Genomic DNA, 21763 nt, shown 5'->3' with positions numbered 1-21763 from the left:
TGTTGCCAGTCCGGGAGCCATTGTAACTCAGCGACCACAGGGCTGACTGGTGAACGGGACCTGGTGCGAGTTAGGACACTGGCAGCAGAGTTTTGGATGACCTCAAGTTTATGGAGGGTAGAATGTGAGAGACCAGCCACTAGTGCATTGGAATAGACAAGTCTTGAGGTTACAAAGGCATGGATGAGGGTTTCAGCTGTAGATGAGCTGAGACAGGGTCGGGCGATGTTCTGGAGGTGGTCTTAATGATGGCGTGGATATGTGGTTGGATTCTCATCTTGGGGTCAAATATGGCACCAAGGTTGCGAGCAGCCTGGTTCAGCCTCAGACATTTGTCAGGGAGAGCGAGGGAATCAGTGGCCAGGGAATGGAGTTTGTGGCGGGGACCGAAAACAATGGCCTTACAACCCTCTGAGATCTCTGCACAGCTCCAATTCTGGCACCCTATTTAAGTTTCCACAATTTCCTTCGCCCCACTATTGGCGGCCGTGCCTTCAGCTGTCTCGGTTGTTAGCTCTGTAATTCCCTAAACCTCTGCATCTCTCCACCTCTCTCCTTTAAGATGCTCCTTTAAATCTACCTCTTTCACCAGGTTTTTCATCACGTTCGAATATCTCCCTATGTGGTGTCAGATTTTGTTTGATACACCTTCAGACCAATGTTTTCTTTAATTTATTTTGGGGTGCATGGCCCCTTTAAGGGTCTGCGTGGCCCATTCAAAATGCATGGTTTTTCCTATCTAAAAGTCGGTGTGCGGGAGCTACAGAGCTTTAAGGGAACATTGCTTGGAACATTTTATTACATTAAAGGCTCTATATAAATACAAGTTGCTGATGACTCCCCACGCCTTCTCCACACACCATACGAAATTCACAAACCCACCACCCACTTTGATTCAAGTTGTTCATGCCTGCTGATATTTCAGTCAAATCCTTTTCCCTTTGCAGATCATTGCACTGTGGAATCCTCACTTTGTGTTTGCTGTTATGTTGCCAAGAGTTTAAATCAAAGATTATGGGCTTTTTATTGGCACTGACAACCTACTCGAGCGCCTGTTATTTTGGTTGTGACAAACATTTAGTCAGCATTGGTCAACTAAGACTGTTTATCTGCACCAGATAATTTTTATAATGCAACTGTAGCTCCTTACACTAAAGTTCATTGATGAGATTGTACTTAAAGTGTTGAATAGGTGTCAGCCATGGCTCAGTGGGTAGTACTCTAGAAGGTTGTGAGTTCATTGGTCCCTATTTTCTCCAATGAAAAATTATGGCATCACTTAACTGCATGCATGTTTTTCTCACCACCGTCAGTGCCGAAAATAAAAACCGCTAGTTTTCCCGAAATGAAACCTAAATGTAGCACCGTGCTTTCCGAGTCCATCTCGGCGGGGGGTGGGGTGGGGGGGGCGGGGGGTGGCGGAGCTAACAGTGTGAGCCCAAAATGCGCTACGCACACGCGTAAAAAAATCTCTGCGCATGCGCTGTAAAAAAAAAATCAGCACATGTAGGGTCTGTCTGGATCACCAGTGAGAATCCATTGGTGGCAGAGGTGGATTTGCCGGTAGGAAATCCAGCTTCAATCAAAAGATGTGTGCAAGGGAAGGGCGCAGAGAAAGCGAAAGTGGCAGAGACAGAGACGGAGAAGGGGAAGCTGTAAGGGCCAAGCGATTTCTCGCGGAAGAAATTGAGCCCCTGCTAGACATAATTGAGAGTAGATGGGAAGTTCTTGAAAACAAGGGGAGCTTCGGTGAAAAGAAACTTAAACCCTCTGTACTCGAAAAAGTTCGGGACCAGGTCGCAGTAGAGTTTAATGCAATGTCCATTACCCCAAGAAGCAGTGCACAGCTCAAAAAGAAGTGGCAGGCCCTCGGAAAAGCAGTGACTGTAAGTAATAGTTTAATTTTAATTTATTTACGTTTTAAATTATATTTATATTTATGCACCGCAATAACATCTGCAAATGTAATTCGTGTGTGTGCGTGTGTGTGCGTTTTCAGAAGGACCCTTTCTTCAAAAGTTCCATTTTCATCTTTGCAGAAGATGGTGTCACAGATCAACCGAGAATGGTCACAAACTGGAGGAGGGCTGGCAAGTAGACTGCAACTAACAGCCGTGGAGCAGAGGATAGCTTATATGATTAAAGCTTACAGAAGACCAACCATCAACGTGGAAACTGGATTCAGTTTCCCAAACCGAGGGTAAGCCCTGAAAATTGCACAGTCTGGGTTGGCTAAATGTTACGTACTGCATGTGCTGCCTACGCTTCTCCTTCCTCAATGCTGCTAACCAAGCATCCCTCTTATGTTTTGCAGATGTTGTGCATCAGGAGAAGACAGAAGGTGCACCTGAAGTAGAAGAAGAGCATGTTCAGGAACCCGCCATTCCAGATATTCTACATCAGGAGAATGAAGGGCAGCAGGAAGACTTTGACAACGAGATGGTTACACTGGATTTAGAGATGGTAAACCCCTCGCGAATTCAAATCCCTTTCCTTAGCGAATCAACCGACGGGACATTGCCATCTGAGGCTGCGGGTCCCAGTGTGTTGCAGCAAGCCACATCTACAAGACGTCAGAGGATGGTGGAAGGGAGAGCTGAAGCAGAAACACAGGATGCAGAGAACATAGGACATCTCGTGGGGATGAGTGGGTAGAACATCCAACATTTGCGATCGCTCCTGGAAACCTTCGGTGGGGTGAGGGTAGAATTAGCGGGACTGAGAGATGAAATAGCAACACTGACTGGAGGAATGGATGAGGTGAGGGGAGAAATTGCGGGACTATCATTAGAGATGGCAAGACTTTCGAGACAAATGACAGAGGTAGTAGCAGAAATAAGGGGGCACACCCAGGCTGTCATTGCTGCCAGGAACGTTGTAACCCCCAGACCAAAGTCAGGGATTGATCTACAGGCTGAGGATGATTATGAAGAGGAAACCGGGCCTTCCATAATGACACATGCTAGCTCTGTCCCTGTCGTAACTGTAACAAGAAACGCCCCGTCGGAAAGAAAACAGAATAAACCTTGGGTTAGGGCGGGAAACGAGGAAGCAGAAGTCTGCGACAGCGGGCACGCGCAGGGGTAGTGGCATCAGCTGGGGCAGGAGTGGCGCACGGCGCTAAGGAGGAGGATACATGGCTTGTTTGTTTGGTTGTTCATTTAAAAGTTTGACACAAAATTTATTAAAGTTTTTAAAGTTACTAAAGTTAAAAGATAAGTTATGTTAAGCTAAGTACATATGTGCTATACAATTGTTTAATAAACATATTTATTTTGGACTTTTAACCTGATTCCTGCACATTATTTTCTTAATCCAGCGCTCTAAAATATTTTTGGATAATGTCACGGATTCAACATGTCAAATGGCCTCATTCCTTATAACCTATAAGTTTAAATGATACAGCAGCAGGTTCCAGTACTAAGGTGTTCATGGATCTAGACTTGTTCTGGATCACTGATACATGCAACGCAGGACCATGGTACGTGTATCAGCGATCCAGACCCAGTCTAGATCCATGAACACCTCAGTACTGGAACCTACCCCTGTTTCATTTAACCTTATAGATTACAAGGAATGGGACCATTTGACATGTTGGCATATTGAATCCGTTGACATGTTGAAATTGGTAAGAACATCTGATTGGGAATCAAGTTGTCATTAGGCACCTCCTATTGTTAAAGAGCATATCATGTAGTACTTTTGCCTATTGAGTCACTGGCGGAACAACAGCAACCAGCTTTTATATTACTCCTTTAACATTGAAAAATATCTCAAGGTGCTTCACACAAGTGTAATCAGACCAAAAAGGACACCCAGCCAAGAAAGGAGCTATTAGGAGAGATGACCAAAATCCTGGTCAAAGAGATGGGTTTGGGAGGGTCTTAAAGAAGGAGAGGGAGGCGGAGAGGTTTTGTGAGTAAATTCCAGAATGTGGGGCTGAATAACAGTTGAAGGCACGGCTGCCAATGGTGGGGCAAGAGGAGAAAAGAATGTAGAGTTCTGGGGGGAATTTTAGGACTGGAGGAGCTTAGAGTGTTAGGGTGGCAGAGGTCATGAAGGAATTTAAACATAGGGCTGAGAATTTTAAATTGGAGGTGTTGGTGGACAAGGAGTCAATGCAGGTCAGCGAGTACAGAGGTAATGGGTCAGTGGGACTTGATGTGGGATAGGATACATGTGTCATGTATTCAACTGTCATTGTAATCCATTTATAAACTGACCTAAGTTGTACACCGTGAGAACACTGACCACTAGGTGGTGAACTTGTGGGAGACACTTGTAACCTGGACTTTCAGGTATAAAAGGGGAAGCTCCACCCACCTTCATCAGTTCAGTGCTGGCTAACAAAGGACTGGTCACAGAGTGACCATCTCTCTAGTATGGGCCTCGTGTGCATTTGTACTGTATAGTAAGGACATATCATTGGCAACAAAAAACTGGGATTTAAACCACGCGAACATGGCCACTAGCAGCACAGACGAGAGATACTGTGTTGGTGATGATTGGGACGATTTTATTGAGAGACTACAGCAAAGTTTTGTCACTAAGGAATGGTTGGGACAGGATTCGGCCGACAAACACAGGGCTCATCTCCTGATGGTTTGTGGATCCAGAACGTACTCCCTGATGAAGGACCTTCTAGCGCCAGAGAAGCCGGCGGACAAGACTTTTGAAGAGCTCAATAACTTGATCGGCGAGCAGCATACACATGGCAAGACACCGGTTTTACACGCACCGGCGGCGAGAGGGGCAAAGCGTTCCAGACTTCGTGGCAGATCTCCGGCAACGGGCGAGCTTATGTAAGTTCCCAGACGCATGCAGAGCGGAGATGCTGCGAGACTTTTTTATTGAGGGCATCGGGCACGCTGGGTTTTCAGGAAACTGTTGAGACCAAAGACTTGACCCTGGAAACGGCGGCTTTGATGGCCCAGACATTTATATCAGGGGAGGAAGAGACCAGAATAATGTTTGACAAAAGTCTTGGTTTAAATGCAGCAGATGGACAGGGAGTCAACATTGTTAACACAGCACACAGTTCTCCAGGCAGACAGGGGCAATCACATATGCCCTAGCATGTAGTCGAACCCAAAGGGGGAATTCAACAGAGACAATGGCTAGCTGAACGGCGATTCATGCCATCGCAAGGGACAATGCGGCCAGTAATGGGGCCATCAACACCTGTCATGGTGCGTTTAAGGACAGTTACAGAGACAGTCAGAGACGATTGACTGGTAATGGACCTTTTGTTTCCAACAACGGCTCATGTTGGAGGTGTGGAGGCAAACACACAGCCAGAGCTTGCAGGTATCAGCAACATACCTGCAGAAATTGCAACGTCAGCGGTCACTTGGCGCGTATGTGCAGGAAGCCTGCAGCCAGGTTGATGTACGAGGAGGACGAGCCCGATGTAAGCCCTACGAGGCCAAATGGACACTGGGGGAAATCGCTGGAAGCTGAAGTTCAGCGAGTTCATGTGGAGCACATATGCAGTTCATACACCAGGACGCCTCCGATAATGATGAAAGTGCTCCTCAATGGCATCCCAGTATCAATGGAGCTAGATGCCAGGAGGCCAAAATTATTGCCGATTGACGCACAGCTATGGACATATACAAAGGAGATCATTCCAGTGCTAGACAATACCACGGTAGTTGTGACCCACAAAGATTCGGAGAACAGGTTGCCACTCTGGATTATCCCGGGGGACGGTCCCGCACTGCTGGGGAGGAGTTGGCTTGCTGTCATGAACTGGAAATGGGGCGATGTCAATGCAATTTCTTCTGTGGAGCGAATATCATGCTCAGAGGTCCTGGACAAATTTGACTCACTATTTCAACCCGGCATTGGCACTTTCATGTGGACCAAGGTAGTGATTCGCATAAACCCGGACGCCAGGCCAGTACACCACAAGGCCAGAGCGGTGCCGTACGTGATGCGGGAAAAGATAGAAGGTGAATTGGACCGCCTGCTGAGGGAAGGCATCATCTCGCCAGTCGAATTCAGTGACTGGGCGAGATGATGCCCGGATGGGTCGGATGGGTCGGTCAGGATACATGGTGATTACAAGGCCACCTTCAATCAGGTGTCACTCCAAGACCAGTACCCGCTACCGAGAGCAGAGGACCTCTTTACAACGCTATCTGCTGGCAAACTTTTTTCAAAATTGGACCTGACCTCAGCTTACATGACCCAGGAGCTGGCGAGTGAGTCGAAGAAGCTGACCACGATCACGACACACAAGGGGTTGTTTGAGTACAACAGATGTCCGTTCGGGATTCGCTCGGCCGCCGCGATCTTTCGGAAAGCCTCCTCAAGTCGATTCCAAGGACGGTGGTTTTTCAAGACGACATCTTCATCACGGGTTGCGATACTGAAGAACACCTCCACAACCTGGAGGAGGTGCTACGCAGACTGGACCAGGTAGGGCTGCGATTGAAAAAGGCGAAGTGTGTCTTCTTAGCTCCAGAGGTAGAATTCCTGGGGATGAGGGTAGCAGCAGACGGGATCAGACCTACTGCATTCGTTCCTGGGGCCCCTGAACTATTTTGGTAACTTTCTTCCCAAATTGAGCACGCTGTTAGAGCGCTACACGTGATCCTATGCAAAGGTCGCGAATGGGTCTGGGGGGACAGCCAGGAAAGGGCTTTTGATTGAGCACGGAATTTGTTATGCTCCAACTATATGACCCATGTAAGAAACTTGTTTTAACGTGCGATGCGTCATCCTGTGGGGTTGGGTGTATGTTGCAGCATGTTAATGCCAAGGGTCAGTTACAGCCGGTAGTTTATGCCTCCAGAAGTCTGTCCCAGGCAGAAAGGGGCTACAGGATGGTAGAAAAGGAAGCGCTTGCATGTGTACATGCAGTGTGCACCTGTATCTGTTTGGCAGGAAATTTGAGCTGGAGACAGATCACAAACCCCTAACGTCCCTTTTGACCGACAACAAGGCCATAAATGCAAATGCGTCGGCCCGCATACAGAGGTGGGCACTCACTTAGCCGCCTGTGACTATACAATTCGGCACAGACCGGGCACTGAAAACTGCGCCGATGCATTCAGCAGGCTCCCAGTAGCCACCACTGAGGGGGCAACCGAGCATGGTGCTGAGATGGTCATGGCTGTTGAAGCTTTCAAAAGCGAAGGCTCACCCATGGCAGTCCATCCGATCAAAGTCTGGACAAAAAGAATGCGAGGGCGCGATGTATTGATGTCAATGACCCTGTCTTTGTCCTCAACTACGCTGCAGGGCCCAAATGGCTCACAGGCACCGTGATTGCCAAAGAGGGGAATAGGACTCTGGTAGTTAAACTTACCAATGGACAAATCTGCCGCAAACACATGGATCAAACAAAAAGGAGGTTCAGCAACACCATAGAAGAAGCAGAGGAAGAACACGATGTAGAGTTCACTCCACCACAGGTGACCGAACACCGGAACCAAGTGGAGGAGAGCCCAGTCACTGTGGGCAGTCCGGACAGGCCTGAGGCACTGCAAACAGCAGACACTCAGGGCAGCGCCCAACAGCAGGAGCCCCAACTCAGGCACTCTACAAGGGAGCGTAAACCACCAGAGACGTAACCTGTGGTCCCAATAAGACTTTGGCGGGGAGGTGATGTCATGTATTCAACTGTCATTGTAATCCATGTATAAACTGACCTAAGTTGTACACTGTGAGAACACTGACCACTAGGTGGTGAACTTGTGGGAGACACTCCTAACCTGGACTTTCAGATATAAAAGGGGAAGCTCCACCCACCTTCATCACTTTAGTGCTGGTTAATAAAGGACTGGTCACAGAGTGGCCTTCTCTCTAGTATGGGCTTTGTGTGCATTTTTACTGTATAGTAAGGACATTTCAATATGCAGCAGAGTTTTCGATGAGTTAAAGTTTAAGGAAGGTGGAAGATGCAAGCCCAGCTCGAAGAATATTGGAATAGTTGAGTCGGGACATGAAAAAGGCACACATTAGGGTTTCAGCAGATGGGCTCAGGCAAGAGTAAACGTAGGCCTCAATACAAGGTACTAAGATACTAATGAGGTTGATCAGACCCTATTTTAGTGGATAAAAACATTTTTACACTAATTAAATATCCCTTCAAATATATTATTGTTTATTCAGGTCCACCTAAGCATTGCAACACTGTATTAATACATTGAAAATTTATGGGGGATCATTTTAAAAGAAAATTAAATGTCCAGTCTTTATTATAATTCACTGATCCTTTCCAATATGCCTGGAGTGTGTTGAACTGTCTCGTGTGGAGGACCTTTGGCCTGGGATAGCAGCGGGTCGAGTCAGCGGTGTAGAGGAGTTCATCTGCTAAGGAAAAGGCTGCCCTGGGTGTTTGCTGAAGGGTGCCTCCTCGTGATGTGGTGATTTTGCCTGCTGTTTGTTCGAAGACTACTCTGCATGTTTGGAGCATCTTTGGCAATTTGTATCCAGTTGGAACTTGAATGCAAAAGGCGAGTGGAGAAGATTTGTGCTGAGTTTGCCTGCCTGCATTTTTCACAACCAAGGAGGAGCCTTAAAGATAAGTTTTATTTCAGCTGAATTATTTTAAAAGTGCAGTTAGTTGATAGAAAAAGCCGTGGAGGACCTTCGGCCAGGGATAGGAGCGGGCCAGCGCCGATTTCTTTAAATGTTGGTATGGATATTTCAAAAGTTATTTAATGTGTCTGTGCGCGGTTTTAAAAAAAAACGTTGTTGGGGAAAGTGGCCTTAATGGTCAGAAACCGCGTAGAAACAGCTTTTTACCATACACCAGCGCCAAAAATTCTGCCACTGGTAGACAGCACCGGCCCCCAAACATTGGGGTTGTGAATCTTTGGAATTCTCTGCCCCAGAGGGCTGTGGATGCTGAGTCGTTGAGTATATTCAAGGCTAAGAGCGATAGTTTTTTGGACTCATAGGGAATCAAGGGATATGGAGATTGGGCAAGACAGTGGAGTTGAGGGTGAAGATCAGCCATGATCTTATTGAATGGCAGAGCAGGCTCGAGGGGCCGTGTGGCTTATTACTGCTCCTAATTCTATGTTTTTATGTTCTTTTGACACCGAGGATATCTCCCCATCTCTTCTTTGAAATAGTAGCATGGGATCTTTCACATTCTCCCGAGAGTCAGGCAGGACCTAGGTTTAATGTTTCATCTGAAAGCTGGCACCTCTGACAGTGCAGGGCTATCTCAGTACTGAACCAGGAGTGTCAGCCTAGCTTATGTGCTCAATTCTCTGGAGTGGGACATGAACCTACGACTTTCTGACTCAGAGGCGAGAGGATACCCACTGAGCCATAGCTGACACCACAGAGAACCAAGTGGTGAACATTGTGAAGATTAATCCCACAGTGAATTCACCACCAATGTATCCTGTAGTGCCTCTCCCTGGGACCTACCCTAGAGGTAGATTTGCTTTAATGCTGGGACTGATTCAGAACATAGAATGTGACAAGTTTACACTTGGCCTTGATGACTAGATTCAGTCAGAGCATAGGTCTGATCTGACCTTCGATTGCTAATGTAAATAATTCCTTGTTGTCATTAGTTCCCGATTTGGCTGTAAAGCCTCATATATCTTTTATTGCTGCAAATACCTGATACTATCTTTACTTTATTTATTGCAGGCCAAGGCTATTCAGAACCCACCCGAAGTTGATAATTATGACAGTCTCCAAGCTTAGGCCTGCCACTTTCACACCAGGCCCAATACCAAACCTCACAAATCCCAGGAATTCTCCAGACTCTGAAACCCGGCCCAGAGAAGGAAAGCTTCCCACAATGGTAGAGCCTGGCATATTTGATATGAGCTGACAGGCTGGGAGCAGCTTTGGGGTCAGACTTCCATTGTCATGTAAATAAGGCCCTTTTATCACCAGCCACAGAAGTAAAGAGCTGCCAAGAGCGATCCTCGGCAACATTCTATACTCCCTGAAAACATTTTGCAATCACAGAACCCTGGTGGAAGTCGGGGGAGGGGTGGGGGCAATGTTTGAAGGATTGCCGGCTATTTTCAAATCGGACTAAATACTAATGCAGAAGAGGCCAGCTCTATAGGGTTCTGCTGCTCATGGACTTTGACCCCAGAAAGAGGTCATTCTTGGATTAAATCTCTAGATGCTCCCCGAGGTAGGTGGGAACTTGTTGAATTGATGTTGGTGGGTGTTTGGGGAGGGGTAGCAATTGCTATGAAACAAATTGTCCTTACTTTATTCTGAATGCAATATCATATGCGAAAAGAAAGAAAAGGCTTGCATTCATATAGTGCCTTTCATAAGAACATAAGAATTAGGAGCAGGAGTAGGCCATTTAGCCCCTCGAGCTTGCTCCACCATTCAATAAGATCATGGCTGATCTTTTACCTCAACTTCACTTTCCTGCACTATCTCCATATCCTTTGATTCCCTTAGTATCCAAAAATCTATCGATCTCTGTCTTGAATATACTCAACGACTGAGCCTCCACAGCTCACTGGGGTAGAGAATTTCAAAGATTCACCACCCTCTGAGTGAAGAAATTTCTCCTCATCTCAGATCTAAATAGCCAACCCCTTATTCTGAGACTGTGACCCCTGGTTCTAGACTCCCCAGCTAAGGGAAACATCCTCCCTGCATCTACCCTGTCAAGTCCTGTAAGGATGTCACCTCTCATTCTTCTTATCTTGAGAGAATATAGGCCTAGTCTATTCCATCTCTCCTCATAGGACAATCCTCCCATCCCAGGAATCATAGAAACATAGAAACATAGAAAATAGGTGCAGGAGTAGGCCATTCAGCCCTTCTAGCCTGCACCACCATTCAATGAGTTCATGGCTGAACATTCAACTTCAGTACCCCATTCCTGCTTTCTCGCCATACCCCTTGATCCCCCTAGTAGTAAGAACCTCATCTAACTCCTTTTTGAATATATTTAGTGAATTGGCTTCAACAACTTTCTGTGGTAGAGAATTCCACAGGTTCACCACTCTCTGGGTGAAGAAGTTCCTCCGCATCTCGGTCCTAAATGGCTTACCCCTTATCCTTAGACTGTGACCTCTGGTTCTGGACTTCCCCAACATTGGGAACATTCTTCCTGCATCTAACCTGTCTAACCCCGTCAGAATTTTAAATGTTTCTATGAGGTCCCCTCTCATTCTTCTGAACTCCAGTGAATACAAGCCCAGTTGATCCAGTCTTTCTTGATAGGTCAGTCCCGCCATCCCGGGAATCAGTCTGGTGAACCTTCGCTGCACTCCCTCAATAGCAAGAATGTCCTTCCTCAGGTTAGGAGACCAAAACTGTACACAATACTCCAGGTGTGGCCTCACCAATGCCCTGTACAACTGTAGCAACACCTCCCTGCCCCTGTACTCAAATCTCCTTGCTATGAAGGCCAACATGCCATTTGCTTTCTTAACCACCTGCTGCACCTGCATGCCAACCTTCAATGACTGATGTACCATGACACCCAGGTCTCTTTGCACCTCCCCTTTTCCTAATCTGTCACCATTCAGATAATAGTCTGTCTCTCTGTTTTTACCACCAAAGTGGATAACCTCACATTTATCCACATTATACTTCATCTGCCATGCATTTGCCCACTCACCTAACCTATCCAAGTCGCTCTGCAGCCTCACAGCATCCTCCTCGCAGCTCACTCTGCCACCCAACTTAGTGTCATCCGCAAATTTGGAGATACTACATTTAATCCCTTCATCTAAATCATTAATGTACAGTGTAAACAGCTGGGGCCCCAGCACAGAACCTTGCGGTACCCCACTAGTCACTGCCTGCCATTCTGAAAAGTACCCATTTACTCCTACTCTTTGCTTCCTGTCTGACAACCAGTTCTCAATCCATGTCAGTACACTACCCCCAATCCCATGTGCTCTAACTTTGCACATCAATCTCTTGTGTGGGACCTTGTCGAACGCCTTCTGAAAGTCCAAATATACCACATCAACTGGTTCTCCCTTATCCACTCTACTGGAAACATCCTCAAAAAATTCCAGAAGATTTGTCAAGCATGATTTCCCTTTCACAAATCCATGCTGACTTGAACCTATCATGTCACCTCTTTCCAAATGCACTGCTATGACATCCTTAATAATTGATTCCATCATTTTACCCACTACCGATGTCAGGCTGACCGGTCTATAATTCCCTGTTTTCTCTCTCCCTCCTTTTTTAAAAAGTGGGGTTACATTGGCTACCCTCCACTCCATAGGAACTGATCCAGAGTCAATGGAATGTTGGAAAATGACTGTCAACGCATCCACTATTTCCAAGGCCACCTCCTTAAGTACTCTGGGATGCAGTCCATCAGGCCCTGGGGATTTATCGGCCTTCAATCCCATCAATTTCCCCAACACAATTTCCCGACTAATAAGGATTTCCCTCAGTTCCTCCTCCTTACTAGACCCCCCGACCCCTTTTATAACCGGAAGGTTGTTCGTTTCCTCCTTCGTGAATACCGAACCAAAGTACTTGTTCAATTGGTCCGCCATTTCTTTGTTCCCCGTTATGACTTCCCCTGATTCTGACTGCAGGGGACCTACGTTTGTCTTTACTAACCTTTTTCTCTTTACATATCTATAGAAACTTTTGCAATCTGTCTTAATGTTCCCTGCAAGCTTCTTCTCACTCCATTTTCCCTGCCCTAATCAAACCCTTTGTCCTCCTCTGCTGAGTTCTAAATTTCTCCCAGTCCCCAGGTTCGCTGCTATTTCTGGCCAATTTGTATGCCACTTCCTTGGCTTTAATACTATCCCTGATTTCCCTTGATAGCCACGGTTGAGCCACCTTCCCTTTTTTATTTTTATGCCAGACAGGAATGTACAATTGTTGTAGTTCATCCATGCGGTCTCTAAATGTCTGCCATTGCCCATCCACAGTCAACCCCTTAAGTATCATTCGCCAATCCATCCCAGCCAATTCACGCCTCATACCTTCAAAGTTAGCCTTCTTTAAGTTCTGGACCATGGTCTCTGAATTAACTGTTTCATTCTCCATCCCAATGCAGAATTCCACCATATTATGGTCACTCTTCCCCAAGGGGCCTCGCACAACGAGATTGCTAATTAATCCTCTCTCATTACATAACACCCAGTCTAAGATGGCCTCCCCCCTAGTTGGTTCCTCGACATATTGGTCTAAAAAACCATCCCTTATGCACTCCAGAAAATCCTCCTCCACCGTATTGCTTCCAGTTTGGTTAGCCCAATCTATGTGCATATTAAAGTCACCCATTATAACTGCTGCACCTTTATTGCACGCACCCCTAATTTCATGTTTGATGCCCTCCCCAACATCACTACTACTGTTTGGAGGTCTGTACACAACTCCCACTAACGTTTTTTGCCCTTTGGTGTTCTGCAGCTCTACCCATATAGATTCCACATCATCCAAGCTAATGTCCTTCCTAACTATTGCCTTAATCTCCTCCTTAACCAGCAATGCTACCCCACCTCCTTTTCCTTTTATTCTATCCTTCCTGAATGTTGAATACCCCTGGATGTTGAGTTCCCAGCCCTGATCATCCTGGAGCCACGTCTCCGTAATCCCAATCACATCATATTTGTTAACATCTATTTGCACAGTTAATTCATCCACCTTATTGCGGATACTCCTTGCATTAAGACACAAAGCCTTTTGGCTTGTTTTTTTAACACCCTCTGTCCTTTTAGAATTTTGCTGTACAATGGCCCTTTTTGTTCTTTGCCTTGGGTTTCTCTGCCCTCCACTTTTCCTCATCTCCTTTCTGTCTTTTGTTTTTGCCTCCGTTTTGTTTCCCTCTATCTCCCTGCATTGGTTCCCATCCCCCTGCCATATTAGTTTAACTCCTCTCCAACAGCACTAGCAGACACTCCCCCGAGGACATTGGTTCCGATTCTGCCCAGGTGCAGACCGTCCGGATTGTACTGGTCCCACCTCCCCCAGAACCGGTTCCAATGCCCCAGGAATTTGAATCCCTCCCTGCTGCACCATTGCTCAAGCCACGTATTCATCTGAGCTATCCTGCGATTCCTACTCTGACTAGCACGTGGCACTGGTAGCAATCCCGAGATTACTACTTTTGAGGTCCTACTTTTTAATTTAGCTCCTAGCTCCTTAAATTCATTTCGTAGGAACTCATCCCTTTTTTTACCTATGTCATTGGTACCAACGTGCACCACGACAACTGGCTGTTCTCCCTCCCTTTTTAGAATGTCCTGCACCCGCACCGAGACATCCTTGACCCTTGCACCAGGGAGGCAACATACCATCCTGGAATCTCGGTTGCGGCCGCAGAAACGCCTATCTATTCCCCTTACAATTGAATCCCCTATCACTATCGCTCGCACACTCTTTTTCCTGCCCTCCTGTGCAACAGAGCCAGCCACGGTGCCATGAACTTGGCTGCTGCTGCCCGCTCCTGATGAGTCATCCCCCTCAACAGCACTCAAAGCAGTGTATCTGTTTTGCAGTGGGATGACCACAGGGGACCCCTGCACTACCTTCCTTGCACTACTCTTCCTGCTGGTCTTCCATTCCCTCGCTGGCTGTGGACCCTTCTCCTGCGGTAAGACCAACTCGCTACACGTGATACTCACGTCATTCTCAGCATCGTGGATGCTCCAGAGTGAATCCACCTTCAGCTCCAACTCCGCAACGTGGACCGTCAGTAGCCGGAGGTGGACACACTTCCCGCACATGTAGTCGTCAGGGACACTGGTGTTGTCCCCGTGTTCCCACATGGTACAGGAGGAGCATATCACGTGACCGAGCTGTCCTGCCATGACTTAACCCTTAGATACACTTAAATTGCCGACAACAATGTTAAAAGTTACTGACTAATAAAGAAAAAGAAAAACTACTCACCAATCAGCAGCCAATCACTTACCACGTTGGCTGTGATGTCACCTTTTGATTTCTTTCTACTTCTTTTTTGACTTCTCTCAGCTGGAGCTGCATAAGTACGCCTCTCTCGACTCCCGCCTCTCTCGACGCTCCCCGGACTGCTGAGCCTTTTATAGGCCGCTGCCTCTCTCGACTCCCGCCTCTCTCGACGCTCCCCGGACTGCTGAGCCTTTTATAGGCCGCTGCCTCTCTCGACTCCCGCCTCTCTCGACGCTCCCCGGACTGCTGAGCCTTTTATAGGCCGCTGCCTCTCTCGACTCCCGCCTCTCTCGACGCTCCCCGGACTGCTGAGCCTTTTATAGGCCGCTGCCTCTCTCGACTCCCGCCTCTCTCGACGCTCCCCGGACTGCTGAGCCTTTTATAGGCCGCTGCCTCTCTCGACTCCCGCCTCTCTCGACGCTCCCCGGACTGCTGAGCCTTTTATAGGCCGCTGCCTCTCTCGACTCCCGCCTCAGTCTGATGAACCTTCGTTGTACTTCCTCTATGGCAAATAAACTAGCATGCAATATAAAAACAGATAGTAAGAGTTTCGACAGGTTCATAAAAAGGAAAAGAGTGGCTAAAGTAAATGTTGGTCCCCTAGAGGATGAGACTGGGTAATTAATAATGGAGAACAGGGAAATGGCAGAGACATTGAACAAATATTTTGTATCGGTCTTCACGGTAGAAGACACTGGCCCTGAAATTGCGGCCTTGCCGGGTCCGTACGGAATACATACAGACCCAGCGAGGTCCCGCAAGGGCGTTTTTTGGAATGCGCATGCGCTGAAAACCGACTTTTCCGATCTGTCAAGATACCTCTTGACAGATCCTCTGCATCCCCGGGAGAAGGACATCCATGCGAGAGAGATTGGGCTACTTGCCCATCTCTTGCTCAGCGAATGTCCTTCAAACACTTATGCCTGGTTAAAGCAGGCGCATAAGAGTTTTAAAACATGTAAAAATAAAATTTAAATACATATTTTTATAGAAAAACCCTATCCACTAAGATAAGTTTATTTTAAACCCAATTAAAACACATTAAAAAAAATCCCCAAAATATATTTTTTCTAAACATTTAATTTCAATTAATTTTAAATATGTGTGGTGCTTTTTAAATTTATTATGTTGCGTTTGGGTGTTTTAGGGGATTATTCTCATTGATAGTAATGGGAACAAATCAGAGTTCCCATTACTATCAATGAGAATACTGTACTATGATTGGTTATCCAGGCCCACGGGACTCCAGCTTCTCCATCTGTATCTAGAAGACGTGGACGCACTAGAAAGCGCGTGGAACGAAGGCCTCCGACCAGGATCCAAGGAGCCTCTGGGACCACTGGGTACATTCGTAGAGAAATTTCGGGTCGGAGGCGTTCGTCCCAAGGAAGCCTCCAACCAGAATTTCAGGGCCACTAAAAACATCCCAATAGTGGATAATCAAGGGGTTATAGGGAGGTAGGAACTTAATACAATCACTATCACTAATGAAGTAGTACTCGGTAAAATAACGGCGGACAAGTCCCCTGGACCTGATGGCTTACATCCTAGGGTCTTAAAAGAAGTGGCTGCGGTGATAGTGGATGCATTGCTTGTAATCTACCAAAATTCTCTGGATTCTGGGGCGGTCCCAACGGATTGGAAAACCGCAAATGTAACACTCCTATTTAAAAAATGAGGTGGACAAAAAGCAAGAAATTATAGACCACTTAGTCTGACATCTGTCGTTGGAAAAATGCTCGAGTCCATTATTAAGGAAGCAGTAGTGGGACATTTTGAAAAGCATGATTCAATCAAGCAGAGTCAGCATAGTTTGATGAAAGAGAAATCATGTTTGACAAATATGTTTGGCAAACAGTGACTAGTGGGATGCCGCAGAGATCGGTGCTGGGTCCTCAACTATTTACAATCTACATTAATGACTTGGATGAAGGGACTGAGTGTAATGTAGCCAAGTTTGCTGATGATACAAAGATGAGTGTGAATGCAAATTGTGAGGAGGACAGAAAAAATCTGCAAAGGGATATAGACAGGCTAAGTGAGTGGGCAAACATTTGGCAGATGAAGTATAATGTCGGAAAATGTGAGGTTGTCCACTTGGGCAGAAAAATAGAAAAGCAAATTATAATTTAAATGGAGAAAATTGCAAAGTGTTCCAGTACAGAGGGACCTGGGGGACCTTGTGCATGAAACACAAAAAGTTAGTATGCAGGTACAGCAAGTAATGAAGGCAAATGGAATGCTGGCCTTTATTGCAAGGGGGATAGAGTATAAAAGCAGAGAAGTCCTGCTACAACTGTACAGGGTATTGGTGAGGCCACACCTAGAGTACTGCGTACAGTTTTGGTCTCCTTATTTAAGGAAGGATATACTTTCATTGGATTATGTTCAGAGAAGGTTCACTAGGTTGTTTCTGGAGATGAGGGGGGTTGACCTTTGAAGATAGGTTGAGTAGGTTGGGCCTATGTTCAGTGGAGTTCAGAAGAATGAGAGGTGATCTTATTGAAACATATAAGATAATGAGGGGGCTCGACAAGGTGGATGCAGAGAGAATATTTCCACATAGGGGAAACTAAAACTAGGGGGGATAGTCTCAGAATAAGAGGTAAGAGCAGGAAATGGCCTCTCATTTGGGATGAGCTGTCAACCTGTGGTCTTGCTTCCTTCCAAGTTCTCCTTCTGCTTCCCTCTCTTTACCTATAACAAGCGGAGTATAGTTACTCTCTGGTAACTTTTCAAAGTGCCACGTTTTCAGTGTGAGACTGAATGCTGAGTATCGGCAGGCTATTTGACTAGAGGTATCACGGTCAATTCCTCCCCCCCCCCACCCCGCCAAACAGTGCGTGATTTATTTTAACTCCCTCCTCCCCTGCCCCAGGCACCGAGGGCAATTAATGCTCCCCTCAGCAGAAACCAGGGATTAAGCTTAGAACCTTCCTACTCTTGTGTTGCTCAGTCCCTTTTGGGAGGGGAGGGTGGGGTGCATGTACCCGCTGTACCATTGAGGATGCGTGGTAAACATTATGGGCTCAACTTTCCCCAGTGATTTGCGAATTTTTTTGGCACGCGCCGCTTTTTTAGTCTAAATTAAAAAATCCAAGTTTGCCCAGTCTTTGTACGCCAGCGTAACTCAGTTAGTTACGACTTTTTTAGGTTAGTTTTTTTTGCGTCGTAGGGGTCGTAACCTGACGTCTGGGGCAGTTTTTCACAATTTTGCAAGTATGGACAATTTAAATTTCTCGTAGGACGGCATATGTGATCACTCCCAAAAAACCTTCTGGGCACTTAAGAGAAACCAGCACACATTAAAAAATTGCCGCAGAAAGACGCCATTGCTTTTATGCAAAGTTTTGGAGGGAGTCAAGAACACATAAATATCCATAACCAAACTTGCATTTTTAAAACTTAAAATGCAGGCAATGGAAGCTTAATGGAATTCTTTAAGTTTTCATTTTTTAAAAACTGACACGCCACCACCGAACGTCTCCAAACCGGGCTCAAGGGTCGGAGTGTCGGCTGGCAGAATCGGTCTTCCACCTGGACACGGACTCGGGGCATGACTTGAAAAGAAGCCCACGGCGGGGAGGGGGTGGGCGCTGTAGAAGGCGAACAGAAGGCATGAGAAGCCTACACTACGCATCATATGAGGCCGGGGGGGGGGGGTGGGTTTCCTGATCATTGTGCCTGCTCAGACCAGGTTGTGGTCCACACTAGGGCGTCGACCTTGGTGAACAAAGAACACGTCCTGCCTCTTAGCGTCCTCCTCACAGCTCACACCGCCAGCCACCCAATTTAATGTCATCTGCAAACTTGGAGATATCACACTCAATTCCTTCATCTAAATCGTTAACATATATTGTAAATAGCTGGGGTCCCAGCACTGAGCCCTGCAGCACCCCACTAGTCACTGCCTGCCATTCTGAAAAGGACCCGTTTATCCCGACTCTCTGCTTCCTGTCTGCCAACCAGTTCTCTATCCACATCAGTACATTACCCCCAATACCACACCAACCTCTGGTGTGGTACCTTGTCAAAAGCCATTTGAAAGTCCAAATACACCACATCCACTGGTTCTCCCTTGTCCACTCTACTAGTTACATTCTCAAAAAATTCCAGAAGATTAGTCAAGCATGATTTCCCTTTCATAGATCCAAGCTGACTTGGACCTATCATGTCACTGCTTTCCAAATGCGCTGCTATTTCATCTTTAATGTTTCTATGTTTCTATGTTATAGCTGCACTTTTATTCTATGCATCTGGAGCGTTCCAGGCTACAACTGAGGATATGTGCGCCATTTCTCAACATGCAACACATATCTGCATTCGGCAGGTGACTGCTGCACTATATGCCCGGAGAAATGACTACATAAAGTTCCCCAGGCAATGCGTGAAAGAACTGTGGGCTTCTCCAGAATTGCTGGCTTCCCAAAGGTACAGGGCTGCATTGATTGTACCCACATCGCCTTGCGAGCACCTTTGGAGGATTCCAAGATGTACAGGAACAGAAAAGGCTTCCGCTCCATTAATGTGCAGCTCGTGTCTGATGACATGCATCGCATTGTGTCAGTTGATGCAAGACCCACGGTGCGTTCATCCTACACGACAGCGTTATATCTGCCATATTTCAGCAGCAGCCAGAAGGGCAGAGCTGGCTACTGGGAGACAAAGGATATGGCCTCGCCACCTGACCCATGACGTCCCTATGCATAACCCGGACGGAAGCTGACCGTCAGTACAACATGTCGCACATTGCGACGCGCAGCATAATAGAGAGGACCATTGGCATCTTGAAACAGCATTTCCGATGCCTGGACCATTCTGGAGGCTACTTGCAATACTCCCCTGAGATTGTCGGTCAGTTCACTGTTGTGTGCTGCATGCTGCATAACTTAGCCATCATGAGGCAGCATCAACTGGTAATAGAAGACCCACCTGCGGTGAGAGTGGCTGATAATGAGGAGGAAGATGCAGATGACGAGGAGGAGGATGATGAGGATGGAAGCCAATGAACTATCTGAACCCGAAGCACGATGGCGGAGGAGGGCGGGCCGTCGTGCCCCTTTAACGATTGCTCGAGCCTTGCACCAGCAGCTCATCCATGAACGCTTTGCTGCCTGAAGGCTCAGCGACAACTATTTCACATGGACCATGTTTACTGTTTGCACCTGTTCCATAATGTTGCGTTGTGTTAATGGAACAAATGATGGAACTGATTCTTGTTTACTTCAAAAAGTTGTGTAAATAATGGAACAAATACTGGAAATGATTCAGTTATAATGTAAAATATATTTTATTCAAAAGTTTAACAAACATTTGTTTGAACTTACCTTAACTTTAATAAAAATGTTCTTGTATCAAATTTTGATGTTTTCAGTTAAGATCACTTACAAACATTAAAATCACTTACAAACTCTAAGTTCACTTAAAAACTTTAAGATCCACTTATAAACTTGTAAACTTGTAAATTTACATAACTTACAAAAAACTTTTAATTTGAGAACATCATCATCATAGGCAATCCCTCGAAATCGAGGAAGACTTGCTTGCATTCTAAAAATGAGTTCTTAGGTGACTGAACAGTCCAATATGGGAATTACAGTCTCTGTCACAGGTGGGACAGACAGTCGTTGAAGGAAAGGGTGGATGGGACTGGTTTGCCGCACGTTCTTTCTGCTGCCTGCGCTGGATTTCTGCATGCTCTCAGCGATGAGACTTGGGGTGCTCAGCGCCCTCCCGGATGCACTTCCTCCACTTAGGTCGCTCTTTGGCCGGGGACTCCCAGGTGTCGGTGCGGATGTTGCATTTTATCAAGGAGGCTTTGAGGGTATCCTTGAAACATTTCCTCTGCCCACCTTGGGCTCGCTTGCTGTGTAGGAGTTCTGAGTAGAACTCTTGCTTTGGGAGTCTTGTGTCAGGCATGCGAACTGGTCGAGTGTGGTCAGTGCTTCAATGCTGGGGATGTTGGCCTGGTCATGGACATTAACATTGGTGCATCTATCCTCCCAGGGGATTTACAGGATCTTGCCGAGACATTGTTGGTGGTATTTCTCCAACGATTTGAAGTATCTAATGTATATTGTAATGTATGTATGCCTGGGTTTACCTGCCACCGTGGAGAGCGACCGTCGGAGGCCATTGGGCCACAGATACACTCGTGCAGCCTTGTATACAAAGAAAGCCTCCATGTTTAATCCTCACTTTGAGAGCTAATAAAGTAGAGTCAGGTCGCACCTGATTGAGTTCACGGTACTGAGCCTATTGAGTTATTGCATGCGCAACATTTGGTGACGAGGCACAATATGAAATTTCACTCACAAAAAAAATGAGCACCGTTGGAATCCTGGAACAATTCATGGAGGGAGAAGTCTGGGAGAATTTTACAGATCGCCTTGACCAGTACTACGTGGCCAACAAGATGGATGAAGACACTGACGCACTTAGGCGCAGGGTGGTTTTCCTCACGGGTTGTGGCCCAAAAATCTATGGCCTCGTAAAGAATCTGCTCTCACCTGCACGTCCAATGGAAAAGACCTATGAGGAATTGTGTGCTCTGATTCGGGACCATCTCAAACCTAAAGAAGGCTTCATTATCTCGAGGTATCGCTTTTACAAGCACGTTCGATCTGAGGGCCAGGACGTGGTGTAATTTGTTGCCGACCTGAGACGTCTCGCTGGGCTGTGTAAGTTTGGAACCGCGCTGGAAGACATGCTGCGCGACGTCTTTGTAATAGGCATAAACCACGAGGTGATCCTGCAGAAGCTGATGCCTGCGGAGACGCTGGATCTAAGCAGGGCCATCACGATCGCCCAGGCTTGCCTGACCCCGGTCAATAGTACAGAGAAGATATCCTTGAAGAGTTGGAACTCCACAGCAAGTACTGTGCACTAGATTGTGTCGTCGGTTTGCAGAGCT

The sequence above is a fragment of the Pristiophorus japonicus genome, chromosome 3 (genome assembly GCF_044704955.1).
Source record: "Pristiophorus japonicus isolate sPriJap1 chromosome 3, sPriJap1.hap1, whole genome shotgun sequence".
In the NCBI taxonomy this organism is placed as follows: domain Eukaryota; kingdom Metazoa; phylum Chordata; class Chondrichthyes; family Pristiophoridae; genus Pristiophorus; species Pristiophorus japonicus.
The sequence above is the reverse complement of the archived record's forward strand: the minus strand, read 5'-3'. Positions refer to the sequence as shown.